We start from the raw sequence: 12,367 nt of genomic DNA, 5'->3' as shown, positions 1-12,367 counted from the left end.
TGAATTATAAATAGATACGAACATGGTTGATAGATGGGAAGTATTTTCAGTTCATTGGTATACATGCATAATTGCATAAGAAGACTACGGTGTGTGCAGATTATGTCCTTCCAGACTTTTTCGATCAACTCTGACTTTTAGAAAATAATCAACCGAGTCGAACAGTTTAATCGCAACAACACGAATACGAGAGAGACTTGATTTGTCCGTAGACCGAGTGAGGAGAGCTCGGTAATGATTCTTAGATTTGGAACCGAGTTTCGTATAAGCGGAACACGGATAAAGGGAGAGCAGTGTGCCAGCCGAGATGGAAGCGTAAAATACGTGGGTCACGAAATATTCGGTAACTCGGAGGTCTCGAAAGCAGGAGGGTGACGGCAGACCCTCGAAGATCTCCGCGTCACCTATTTTTTCCCTCGTTGAAAAACGCGCGGCTGCCGGATTGAGAGAATTCCACGGGCCGGCTCCCTCTTTCTCCCTTGCTAATTTCTCGTTTCAAGCGAACGTCAGGTAAGCCGTGGGTGGTGGAGGGCCAGTGGGGTACGGGGATGTACGGGGTGGATGCGAAGAGGGCTCGAGGCGCGTAGCGAGGTAACACGAAAGGCGGTGGAAGCGAAAAGGGCAGGCGGGCAGGCGAGGAAGGCAGAGGCAGAGGCAGAGGCAGGGGCAGCCAGTCAGGCAGCCGTGAGCGAGGGCCGGAGTGGATTCCTTCGATTCAGTTCGGTTCGAGTTAGCTGGATTTGGCGAATACGGCTCGTTTGTAGTCCGCCGAGGGGCCCCGCGGCGACTGCCGACCGCTCGGAGCCGAGCCGAGCGGAATGAAACCGAGCGGAGGAAGCTACTACCTGGCTCGATGGAGCGAGCGTCGAAACGAGACGACAGCACCGGGACGGGCCGGCAAACCGACAGAGAAGGCAGACCGGGCCGGAGGGGCGGAGGAATTACGGACGAACCTGTTGTTCGTAACACGTGTTTGCGTGAACCGTCTGTCCGTACGTCCGTCTATAAGAGGCAGCGGAAGGCGACGATGTATTACCATCGGTGACAGTCCATCTCGTCGTCGTTCCCGTCGTCCCCGTCGTCGGCGGCGTTGTCCTCCTCCTTTATCTCTCCCCCCGAACCGTTGTCTCGCGGATCTCTCTCTCTCCCTCCCCCGACCCTCTCTGCTCGCACTCTCTCTCTCTCTCTCTCTCTCTCTCTCTCTCTCTCTCTCTCTCTCGCAAACAATCCGCTCGAGGGAAATGAGCAAAGCAAAGCCGGCACCGGCGGGCGCCTCGATTTCGCCGCCTCTATTCTCGATTTCGGAATGCGACCCTAAGGAGACGTCGTCGCGCGCTTCGCCGAGAAGGCGAGGCGATGCGAGGCGGCTGCGTGTGCACCGTACAGAGGGACACGTTCCTTGGACGACCAGCAGCTGGAGACGTCGCGATCCTCTCGCGTTCGGGAATTATTCTGTCGTGCCGGGGATAATGAAGGCGATCCGGACTACTGCGGCTACGTCTCTGTTCTCACGCGTGATCCGCTCGGCTCTTCCACTGCTGGCGAACCCCGTCGCGTCGCTGGAATCCTCCAGCTATCTGGGACGAGAGCCACTTCGCTTTTGCGCGAGAGGGATTCGAGCGTCCTTAACCCCCCGTGCGACGAATGAAATTGAAAAAATGCTCGGGAAAGGCTCTTCCTGAATACTTATTTGGATAATTGGTTCCATCGAGCAAATGCTAACCATTCTTTCTTTTTTTTTTTTTGGCGGGTATAACGAGGACACCTACTCGAACGTGGCGTAAACGAATTATAGCAACTTGTGACCGCCATTGGCTGGCTGCTCGAGGAATAATTTCTGAGGAATTAATACATAAACGATACCAGTACTCTTCAAGTTGGGTTAACAGAACGAACCATTGTATGCAGGACTTGGAAGCTAATCGGTGTAAGCCCCTCGGCATGAAAACTGAGATGATCAAGTAACGTGGTTGTAAACAGATACCAACTATGTACTACGTACGTCATTTTCTGAGAAAATTGGAATTACACCGATTGGCTTCGGAGCACGCCGTACGTGTCCAAGAAATGCCTTCTAGGTGACGGTAGCTACGCCTTTGAATGGCGTACATGCCATAAATTAAACGGTGCCATGAATTAAATTCGTCATCCGAAGTGTGCGTCGCCTTAGCCCGTCTTCTGGAGGGTCGTATCTATTCTCGAACTCAGGCTAGGGCCTGATTAAAAACATTGTCAAAGTCATTTCCTGAGGGTATACCAGATTCTTTCCACCGAACAGTTCGGAAAAGCAGGAGGATTAATCTTTGAAACGCGCGAGGAGTAGCTCTAGGCAGGGCCGGCGGGCAGGGAGATTAATTTTTTAAAATCGCGCGCTGAGTCATCCGAGTAGCTTCGAATCGAAACAAATTCCCCCGTCGCGTTGCTCAAAGTGATTCGCTCGCTTCCCATTCTACGCGGCGGTGGTGGCCCGATCCTCGAGGAAGTAGAGGGCTTCCAGTAGGTGAGCGAGCGCAAAGAAAAAGAAGCGCTCTCGCGTAGAAACTCCCTCGGAAAGAACTAGGAAGGTAACGCTGCTCCGTACCGTGTTACGGCTTGGCGCAGTCGGCTCGTTCTCGACAACGAGCGTGTTCTATCGTGGGCAAGGGGTTGCAGGGTTACCGGAGGAGGGTAGAAAGGGAGGCGTCGGCCAATGAGAGCGCGCCGATACGGCGGCCATTTTAATGATCGGCCCTAAGGTAAACAAAAGGGAAAAAAGGGGGACAGAATGACTTCCAGCCCCTCTCTCGTGGGGTTGCACGCCGTGCGCGACGGGTATACTAACCCTTTTCTTGAGCTGCGTGCACACAGGCGTGCGGTGCGTGCACATAGTGTCGCACCGACACGCTTCGGTATCACGTATGCACGCCCACGTGCACGCGAGGGGTGCTGTATCGACCAATCGTTGGCCCGGATCTTCTTACAGGGCCCGCGTTCGAGGATACCATGGTTTCCCCGTGCGATCCCCCCATAAGCGTCACGCGGTATGGTGACGATGACCCCATACGACGCTCTCGCGCCACCCTTTCCACTTCTCTCGTCCTACCCCCGTCTCCTCTTTCCTGTCACTCGTTATACTTTTTTTATACATACAGGAGTGGGGAAAGTTTGATTGGAAAGCGGGATCGGGGGTGGTCGCGTCATCGCGGGGTGATCCCGCGGACTGGAGACAGAGAGAGAGAGAGAGAGAGAGAGAGAGAGAGAGAGAGAGAGAGAGAGAGAGAGAGAAGAGAGAGAGAGAGAGAGAGAGGGAGAGGAAAACGAGGGGTTATCCGGCCCCGATTAATTAATGCACGCGTGGCAACGCTAACGAGAAAGAGACAAAAATCATTGGATAACGCCAGCCGGTCCTCGATGGCTCGGTGATTGAACGGGGCTAGAGCGGGGAAGGAGGGTCGGTCTCGGGTACGGGAGGGAACCCGGGAGCCTCGCCTCTCTCCTTTGACAGGACGGGCGAAAACAATGATTTCTTGCTACGGGGCTTGTATGGTGCTTGATGCTGCCGAGTAATGACTCGGGTTGTTACGCGGGAAAAATAAATAAACGAGGAGACCATCGAGCCGCGCCGAGACGGAACGCGTTCTTTCTTGGTCAAGAGGCGTGCTCCTGTGGGAAACTCGGCGTGTTCCTCCCTCCCGGCGTAATTGCGTAGCAGGCTGCGCTTGAATAGTCGTAAATATAGATTCCCGATTGAAGTGATTCTTATGCAGATGGCTCGTCGGGCTCGGAGGACGGCATCTTGCGTCCATATACCTAACGGACCCATCGCTTTTGTGATCGAGAAATTTCACTTTGATCGTTAATAAAACGGAGCAAGCGTGCCCCACCCCTCGCTATTATTTCCACTCCGCGCCAGGAACAATAAGGAAAAGGATCGAAATAGAAGCAACAATGCCAGCCGGGAGATTCGAAAGTGCCGTCGGCAAGTCTTCCGACTCGGCCCTGTCGGCTAGGTAAGAAGACGGCCATGGAACAAAGCCGAGCCATGAGCGGAGGCGAGGCGATATATTTTACGCGTCTACCGGAAGTGCGGTGGTATGCGCCGGGAGAAGCGTAGAAGGAGGGAAAGCAGAAGAGGGAACGGGTGCGAGGTACACACGCAGGGTTTCCAGAGAATACAACGCGGCTCTCGTGAGAATGGCGGATACGCCGGTGAGCCCCGTACCCTGGGCGGGGGCGTAAGAAGGCCCGAGTCCGAAGAGGGTGCGTTTCTTCGGCCCCCTTCCCTTCCCCTCCTTCCATCCTCCCTCTACCTTTTCTTCTTCCGTTCGAGTGTCGGCCCGAAGTGAGCCTGACGTGATTTGACTACATTCACACCTACGTCGACGTCCTGGTCCCACTCGTCCTTTGATGCCGGGCAGCCAGACCATTCCGTGCACCATCGGCAGCAGCAGCCCCGGTCTACGAAGGTGCAGCAGCCTTCGCCGAGCGTGTTAAAAAACAAAAAAAGAAAAACGAACAAGAAACCGTCGGTCGCTGCTGCTGCTGCTGCTTGCTGTGCTGCTTGCTGCTGCTGCTGCAACGAGTCGCAACCGCGCGCCCTTCGTCGTATACTCTGCATCTACCAAAGTCCTGGTATTATGGTACGGCTGCCGTCGTGCGCTATGGTCCTCGCCATCCACAGGGACCACGGTTCGCGTTGTCTCGCGAAGAATACGCGCGGAACAACCGGAGAACACAGGGGACAGAGACGAAGGATCATGGAGATCCAGTTACTTCCAGTTTCGCCCGACGACTCTTTTGCAGATATGTCCAAACTTGTCCTCTTTTTGCCCTGCTCTACCTCGCTCGGAACAGGTTGATGGCGTGCCAGAGTACGGACTTTTTCGTTTTCGGGGAATACCGTCTCGACCTGATTTTCATGTTACACCCTTGTAATCGAAACGAGTCCCTTCGTACGGATCTGGTCTCAATTTATCTCTCTTCGTTAGAATAGTCGAATGCTAGATTTCAACATGGACTTTTCGACACTGTCTAGCCGTCGACGAGCCTGGATCTGGTACGAACGACAACACTTTTTTTTACCATGGAAGTAGTCTGTATCGCCATGATCGCGATTAACCCTATTCATAAAGCAGAGTAGAGGCACAGCTCCGTCTAATCAAATTTGCGGCTGAAGCCTCGAGGTTCGTGGAAACGCGTGTTCATTAAGCCCTTTCCCGACGCGCACGCATTTAGCGTTTCTCGGAAAGGGAGACCTCGTACTCGCCAGAGTCCGCAGTTCGTTGGGCTTTTTATTTCTCAACGACCTCGTTGGCAACGGGGGCATCGATGCCTCGAACTCGTTAGGCAACGGAGGAGTTCCCCTTGACACGTATGCTCCACCGGTACAAGCCTCAATTTCGAAAAAAGAAGGCGGAGGAAAGAAAAACGATCCGTAGGTGTTCCTCTTGACCGTAACGTAACAGCAGCCGGATCGCGTGATGCTCGTCGTAACCTGCACTCGCACCCGCCAGATACAAATTGTCTGGCGCGTTCGAACGATCGGTCTCGATCGCGATGGGAACGGACGATTCGCTGCGCTGCGCTACGGTGCTCGGATCTTTGGGAAAACAATCAGCACGACACGATATTGCGTCGTTCAATTAAGATGGAACGCGGCGTGGCCGGAGCGACGGTGGTCGTCGCAAGCAATTCTATTTTGTGGCGCGGTGCGTTCCGATTTTTCTGGGGCTTTTTGCCGGGCTAATAAACTCGTTTGCAGCCGGGTCTCGGCGACCGCGAGCACGCGAAATTGCGCGCAACGATCGCACTCCGCTATCCTTGATTTACGTCCGAAAACCGGTAGTGGCCGTGCACTCGCTCGGCCGATCGCGCCACCGACACCCACCCACACGTACACCGCGCTCACACAACTCGCCTGGTACATTTTACAACGCTATTCTTAGGTTTTCGATTGCGAAATCAATCTCGCTCTCGCTCGTAACCCGGAGCGCGCACTCAGCCTCGCGAAACACAGAGAAATCGGCGTTGCGCGCGGATCGACGTGGAGCGGAGCGGAGCGAAGCGGCGAAGAGAGAGAGAGAGAGAGAGAGAGAGAGAGAGAGAGCCCACTCTCACTCCCGTGGTATCGGCCACGTCCTCCTCGGTTGTTATATAGCCGATACACGCCGATATAACTACTGTACGTCCCATAATTCATTAGCGCGGTATTCTTACCTTCGGTCTACGACGCGGAGAAGCTGTTATCCCATCGGCTCCTCTCCGCTCCGCGTGAAAAGAGTACGGGGCCAAGACCGGGCTGGCACTACGAGGAGGGAACGTTTCGTATTAATTAACGGTAATATCCCACGAGCCCGGGAACGAACGTTTCGGTTGAAAACATCGCGTAATGGATCCTGTTAATCCGTTGCTCACCTCCCTCCTCAGACTCATTACGATGTAAACTATTTCAGCGATCCAGCCCGACGACGCCGGTTTATAGGTCTCGGGACCTTCTGCGTTCGACGGTTAGGGTTAACTCCGATCGACGATAACTTCTGCTCGCGGGGGGGATTTTGATAGACACGGCTGAGTGGGAGACGTCCGTTTCGAGTGCCGGTTAATTAAGCCTGTTCGTCGCGGATGGATATAACCGAATGGTGACGAGCCTCTTCCAGACGATGCATTCAGAAACTTTAATAGCTCTGATAAATTCGCAGCGAGTGCACGTGTTTGTTGTTCCCTCCACCCGATGGATCGACGCGTCTCTCGACCCGCAAATGAGAACGATTCGAGGGAGATTCGACCCCCGTTTACGTCACAAAGAAGATTGGAAAGTAATACCCACCCCATCGAGTTTTCTTTCACTGGATTTCAGTAGTATTTCAAAAAGTGAAAGAAAAAACCGCGAGGTAATTCACGTTGATAATAACGACCAGAAACGTTGCGCGTATATATTCGCCAACGATGAAGTTGGGTTAAGCATTTCACCAAAAGTATTTAAGACGAATCAAAGAAAAAAGTTAATGGAAACTGAGGGGACAAACTAAATGTTCTCCGGCGGGACTATGGAGGAAACGAACAGGCGTATAGAGAAATATTTTGTTTTCGTAAACATGCAATAAATTGACATATTTATCGAAAACTAGCCTCTGAAAGTGCAGAGTCGACACTTATCGAGCCGAGCATGTTGATAAATAATCGTTCGCATAGTTTCTCGGAGAAACGTGACAAACACGGTGATCTCGCCGAAAAACAGGCTCTCGAACGAGGCATCCGTATCGGACCTCCCATACGGCTACCATTGATTTACCGTCCAATAACAATGGCTTACGTAACTACCGTGCATCGAGTGATTCATTGCGGAGACATTCGCGATCACCCAGAGCCCCTCTCTCTATCTCTGCCTCTCTCTTTCTCTCTCTCCCTCTTTCTTAGTTTTCTTGTCCAGTTAAGGAGCGGGAATTAAAACGAGCAGACGGAAAATGCATGTATTAATTATCGGTATCGTCGCGAAGGAGCCGAGAGCGGACGGTTTCTCTTTTACGATTCTATCCGGCGGGCGACACGCGTTGCACAACAAGGATCGCGTGCGGCAAATTGAATCGATACCGCTTTCGCGCTAAAATACGCGCTTCCCATCGCGAGTAAATCGCGGGTGACGTCACCCACGCGAAATCGCGACGACGACGACAACCATGACAACGACGACAACGACAACGACAACGAGGACGACGACGACGACCACGACGACGCCCCGATACCGGTCTTTCAGGACCGCCACGTAGGCGTTATCCGGCCGATGTAACTACCGCGCCGCCTATAATTCATTAAACCGAGATCCCCGGCTTTGGACCGCGACCTAATGGAGCTGCTATCTGGCCGGTCGGCTCGAGTCGCGTCTCTCGTCGACCGATCGAGGCGGAGAGAGGCAAAAAGAGACGCACGCGAAGGAACGTCGGCGGAGCAGGGACCTTTGGGAACGCGTGTATTAATTATCGGTATCGTCGGTGGCGAGTAGTCCGGAGTCTTGGGGGCCCGTTCTCCTCCGGTCGGAAGGTTTTTTTGAGAAACCGCGCGCGGGTATCTCGCCGGCCGGTCACGGCGACGATAATCCGACGGGGCTTTTTAATTTCGCCGGATTATGTTTAAGGATTCCCGATAGCCGGATAGGCTGGCCGGTCTCGCGCGGGGGGCTAAATTGCTCAATGCCAAATGGGCCCCGATCGATTGCACGTAATAAGGGTGATTGAAAATCCAAGTACAGGGGTGTTCGGGCCGCGCGACCGCTTTCCCATCGTCCATCCGTGGGCCTCTCCCCCCGTTTTATCTACCGTTGCCGATTGACGGAATATGTCAGTACTTGGATGCAAATTACCGTAGATTATCGGTTGCCGGGAGACCCGGGCGCCCGGGACCGAGAACATTTTTTCGCCTAGAGATCCCCTTGAGCCCGTTGAGCCGCGCCGTGGTAATCTTCGGGACACGCCGAGAGAGGACGTCGAACGGTCTCTAGCTGAAAAGGTCTCGGCCGAGGAGCCGAATCCGCTGGGAAAGAAGCACGCCAACGTCCCAAAGATGGCTGATGGCCTGTAACCAACACCATCCGGGGCAGCCATTTGCGAGACATAAGGAATCCGATACGGGGTTTTGATCTCCATAAGCCCACCCTCGATCGTGTTACCCGCGGACACCTCTCTCGCCGCCACGGCGCAACAAAGATGGCCGTGGTTCCCCCGCGATACTCGCCATTATGCGAACGACGACGGCCCCGCGGCCCGAGAGCATCCTCGATGCCCTTTTTCGACCTCCGGTTTCAGGTCAATCATCCTCTTTGTCGTCGTACCTGCCTCCTCTCGGTTACGGGATCCGAGGAAAGAGGCTGCGGATAAGAAACCCGGTCAAATTGCTCGTTACCGGGAACCGAAGGTCGGCGATTGCCGATTGCCCCGTTCAGATTCCCCATTTTTTCCTCTATTCGACCGGTCGTCGCCTTGCACCGAAGATAATCCGCCACGATTCGGGAAAAATTCATTTTAACCCTTGGCGGGCCAAGGGCTTGTTAAATATTTCATGTTTTCTTCGGCAAATTCTAAATGTCGTATCAAAGTATTGGATTCGGGGAGAAAGCAACATTTTCTATATTGATATTTCGTTTGCCGAATTCAAAACAATTGGTTCACGTTCCTGGGTCTTTATCGTCGAAGAACTCTTTAAGAAATACCTAGCTGTGAAGCGTAAACGTTGAAAATCCATTGGACGAATAGTCGTCTACCGAGGAAGAAGAGTTCTCGACACGCTTGAATTCTTTTCTGACAATCTTCTCTGTCTAACGGCTGAACTTTGAATCACAGATTACAGGGTAGAAATATGCGGTGCTAAAATGTTAATCGGACACGGAGAACAGATATTTTCACGAATACCTCGTAGACAAGAAAGAGAAACGTAAACCAATCTGTAGCCGTTAAATCGGCGATAACCGGTGGACAATATCTTTTATATTTTCCATCGAATCGCAGAGTCCGTCGTCGCTACGGATCGAAGATCTCGCAATGGGCTATTAACATGCAATCACGGATGGAACAATGCGGATCGCGGCGCGGCGCGGCGCTGCGCGGCGACTGGCATCGATCGATCGAAACATCACTTTCAACGCTTACAATTGATTTCCAATTCCCTGGCGATTCCCGTTCCCACAATCCCCGGGTCTCCACAAAGGAGTCCGGAGGGGCGGGACGCGCGATCGTCTGCCGATCGGGGGTCCATTGTGGACGGGACCATGCATGGTCGCGCTCGCTAATCCGGGGCAGCGTGTCCGGGGCGACCCGTTATCTAACGATCGGGAGCGTAATTCGCTCCGGCGAGCAGCGCGCATAGGTCACCCGGGCCCCGACCGACGGTCTCGTTTTATTTCGTACAAGACGCCGGGGGCCCCGGAATGCCCCGGAAAATAATCGGTTAATCTCACGGTCATCGTTTTCACACGGCACGCTGTTTAAAACCAGCCGGCAATTTGTCCGTCGATACGCCGCTCGATTTGCTCGCGCTCGGTACCGCTCCGCTTCGAGTCGCGCGAGGAACGCCCGCGTCGTTGGTATTCCCGTTACCAATGCCCGGCCGCGGCGCAAAATCGCAAAAACAGAAAACTTCTTATCGGTCGTCTCGCGCTCGCCGAGCCGGTATCCTCGATCGCGTCGACTCGGCAAAAATTCCCCGAACCCGTTCGCGTTTTCGAAACAGCCGCCACGACCGATTAATAGAGTTCTTCTCGCGGTCGCGGCGAATGGAGGACGCGCGAGCAACGTGTTAACCTTATCTCAAGGTCATCGGCATCCCGCCATTTCTATCGGAAATAATTCACACGTGTTTTATTTGTACCAGTTAGTTTGGCTTGTATAAATTGCGAAATTGAAAAATCTCTTTGAAAACTCAACCATGCGCAACGGTCGGAAAGCGTTGTTTTTGCTGAAGTTTCATTATTTTCTATCTTTTCGCTTGTTCGCTCGTACCGTTTTCTTGCTTAAAAAGCTGTTTCAACTGAACTCGGTATTTCTTTTTCCCACCGGTATCTGTTTAAAAGTAAATGTTTCTGTAAAACACAGCAATGACCGAAGGGGTTCGAGGGATGAGCACGCAAGTTAGTCACGGGCATTCCGCGTTCTACTTTTTTCCCCGCTGTCCTTCTTTGTGCTAATTCTTTTTTGCTTTCGCTTTGTGTTGCAGGGTCTCCGCGTGCTCGTTCGATTCGAAGAAACGAACGCGGGAGATGTATACGTCGAAGATCGACGGCCAGATAAATCTGCGCCGGCGTGAGAAATCGGGCTGGAAACAATCGGATCGAGCGTAATTAATGGAGTGGATATTGAACTGTACGATACCGATCTCGGATCGGTCGAGCGGGGCGTGAAGCGACGCGGTTCGCAGGTGGACAAGCAACGGAAATGATCGTGGATGTTGCCGATGGAGGATGCGCCGTTGAAAGCAGCAAATGTAAATGCTTCTGTTGCCCTTGATGCCGAGACATCGGCTAGCCTTTCGGCGACGGAAGAACAGAGAGGGAAAGGTGTTGCTTCGCAGCAGGTGACTTTTTATATCTTGTACTTCTTGTCTGGAGTTTTTATTGGGGATAAACAGGTAAATTTCGCGTGGTTATTTATACGCGGCACCGATACGTATTTCTCGTTAAACGAATTCTCCCCGCGATAACTCTCACCGGACCCCGCATTAAAATCTCCGCTTTCATAGTTCTTGCTCTCTTTTCTCCTATCGGCACAACGAGAACTTGTTTCCTCCAGGTTTTTAGCTGTGATAAAACCGGTACGACAATGGGAATTACCATCGTCTTTTTAATTTTCTTACCGGTTTTATACGGTACAGGCGTGTCGGTACATTGATTGAGGTGTTATTCGCGCGGAGAGCGCCAGTGAAAAAGTGCTGGTTACGAGAGAACAACTTTCAAAGTATCAAAGCTAATATTATCTACACGATGATACGCTATTTGTGAAAAATGATTGTTGACACAGGGATACAGATTCTCGATCGTATATCCTCGATTTTCCTTTGAATTTTCGATACTAAAAAATTGGGGAACGACCTTCCGATATAGAAACCGGAAAGTGAAATGAAGCAAAGAGGGAAAGTAGCCGCGCGCATCGAATCGATCGTTCGCGTGTGCACGCAATAAGTTGAACCGGATTAAACATCGCACGGCTTGCTCTAATCAGAGAATTCAGCAGGCGGATGCACTGCGCGCTCACGGTCGCTTACCGATACAGGCGAGTGCTTCGACCATTATGTCTTCTTCGCGGTTCCCACAGTTGGCAGCTTAATTAATCCCCGCCGCGTCCAGATTCCATTCGATAATATTGCAGAATCCCCAACCCGTTCCGCTGCTCGATCAGCTCTCCGCGCTGTTCTTGAAAGCGCACAAAAGCGGTTCCGGTCCAACCGAAGGCAGAGGAGATCCGCGGCGTGATCTCCCCCGCGCCCGGCCCGGCCCGGCCCGGCCCGATATCCCTGATATAAATATCGTTCGCATCGATCAGCCCTTGGTTGCCGATTCGCTCGGCCGATATTCGATCGGCGACGAGTATCTCCGTCGGGCTCTTAAAGCCGCCCCGTTAGGACACTTTTGCGAAATGAAAAGCCGCCGTTAAGCGATAAGGCCTGACTGGCCGTTAAGAGATCGCCCGGCCCGCTCGGCCCGCTCGCGCGAGCGTTTTTCACGCTTCGCTGGACCAGTCGTACGCCACTCGTGTCCAGAGATAAAGGGTTGCCTCTCCGTTAAGCCTGGTTTCGTGTACTCTGCCACACACCTACGTACCACCGCGTATATAATGCCGGAATATCGCTGGTCGGACCAACTCGCATTTATGCGACGTCGAACATCGGCCACGGATTTGTAATGAGG

At 52.9% G+C, this 12,367-nt stretch overlaps 1 long non-coding RNA gene across 2 annotated transcripts in view; it reads left to right on the top strand.

Moving 5' to 3' along the window:
* The window catches only part of LOC143353003 (uncharacterized), a 103,019-nt gene extending 90,862 nt beyond the window's left edge, over window positions 1-12,157 (top strand). Inside the window, exons 3-4 of one of the 2 annotated variants that reach the window (XR_013082040.1) lie at window positions 10,681-11,091; window positions 11,253-12,157. This is a non-coding gene — a long non-coding RNA (uncharacterized LOC143353003). Of the gene's footprint in view, window positions 1-10,680 lie in introns of both variants that reach the window. The other variant, XR_013082039.1, reaches the window with a different exon arrangement.
* The last annotated feature ends 210 nt before the right edge of the window (window positions 12,158-12,367 follow it).

This window comes from Halictus rubicundus, chromosome 3 (genome assembly GCF_050948215.1).
Source record: "Halictus rubicundus isolate RS-2024b chromosome 3, iyHalRubi1_principal, whole genome shotgun sequence".
In the NCBI taxonomy this organism is placed as follows: domain Eukaryota; kingdom Metazoa; phylum Arthropoda; class Insecta; order Hymenoptera; family Halictidae; genus Halictus; species Halictus rubicundus.
This window is presented reverse-complemented; position numbering and strand designations above follow the sequence as displayed.